Raw genomic sequence first — 1641 nt, forward strand, 5'->3', positions numbered from 1 at the left:
ATATGAAAAAAGGGGATTTGGTTTTTAGATATGATAGCAAATTGGATCATACGTTCTAAAAGAAATTCCAAACAAAATGGGAGGGACCTTTTAGAGTCACTGAAAATTTTAAAAATGGGACTTATGCATTGGAAAATTTGGATGGAAATGCACATAAGCAAAGAATGAATGGGTATAGATTAAAAATGAGGAGATAGAATGGATGATAGATGCAGCATCACTTTATGAAAACAACCACTGTGCATGAATGCTTGCAAACAAGGGGCAGGGCTAAATATGTCAAGCATTTTGGCAAAAACCAAAAACCCTCTAGGACAACTTTAGGTGGGAAGTTTTTTAATAGTTTAGATGTTGTGTGTTGTTTGTTTTGACATTGAGTAGTTGGGCTTCTTGTAATTATTTAGCTTAGGATTTGTTTTTGTCATTTTGTTTGATGTTATGAGTGTAGAAACTTGATGGCTTTAGTAGAGATTGGTACTTTTTTGGACAGATTGGAGCTAGAATTTACCAGTAGCTATTGAACATCATGGAGCAGGTATGTTTTCTTTCCTCTACTCTTTCCCTTCATGGGTGTTGAGAATAGAAAATGATGCTTGGCCATAGAAGCCAGATGTATGCCCATAGAAGTTGAATCTATGCCATGAAGAGGCTAGAAGATAGACAATCTATGTATGCTCTAGGAAGAGATGTTCAGAATCCCATATGTACAGTGAGGAAAGTGGTACTATCCAAAAAAGCTATAAAGGCATGTACTTGGTTGACACTCACAACAAGGAGAATGGTACTTTTAGTTTGAGTCACTCAAGATTGTGTTTATGATTCCAAGATAATCTATCTTGGAACCTAATTCACTTGAGTTACAATCTCTTCTCTCTATCATGTATTGGTTCTATACGATTTATTCAACATTAATGTAGGCATTGTCAAGTCCCTATGCATAGCCATCTCGAAGCATTGCCCTGAGGCTGTGGTCAGCATGATTCGTAATCCAGTCAACTCCATTATTCCAATTGCGACCGAGGTGTTAAAAAAAGCAAGTTTAATGGATGAAGAGCTTGATGCCTTAACAAAATGCACCCAAGATGGTGGAACAGAGGTTGTTCAAGCAAAAGCAGGGAAAGGTTCCGCCACTTTATCTATGGCATATGCTGGAGCTATGTTTGTAGAGTCCTCCTTGAAAGGGTTGAATGGTGAGCTTGACATTGTAGAATGTACTTTTGTCCAATCGAGTATCATTGAGCTTCCATTTCTCTCATCCAAGCTGTGCCTAGGTTTGAAGGGTGTGGAGGAAGTACTTCCTTTGAGTCCACCATCTGATTATGAGAAAAAGGCTTTGGAAGAAATGCTGCCAGAACTGAAAGGATCAATACCAATGTAAATAACCATGAGCCCAAGCCAAATAAAATCCAAAAAATTCATGTATCCCAAAATTCATATAATTTATGAGAACTTGTCAAACCAAGCCCATGTATCCATTAGTATGTTTACTTGTAAAAGAGCATGAAGACAAAGAAGACCAAGAAGACCAAGAAGATCGAGCAAAGGACCAAAAGATGCCAAAGAAGCATAAAGAAAATGAAGAAGATTTTTTCCGCTGCCACAAACAAACAAGATGTCTTCCCATAGTGGATCTCTTGTTTC

General features: G+C 37.7%; 1 pseudogene; it reads left to right on the forward strand.

Annotated features, from left to right (window-relative positions):
• The first annotated feature begins 976 nt into the window (after positions 1 to 976).
• LOC148033527 (malate dehydrogenase, mitochondrial pseudogene) lies at positions 977 to 1378 on the forward strand (annotated as a pseudogene).
• Positions 1379 to 1641: the final 263 nt, after the last annotated feature.

This window comes from Lygodium microphyllum, chromosome 7 (genome assembly GCF_053477565.2).
Source record: "Lygodium microphyllum isolate KBCC chromosome 7, Lygodium_microphyllum_v1.1.10, whole genome shotgun sequence".
Taxonomy (NCBI): Eukaryota; Viridiplantae; Streptophyta; class Polypodiopsida; order Schizaeales; family Lygodiaceae; genus Lygodium; species Lygodium microphyllum.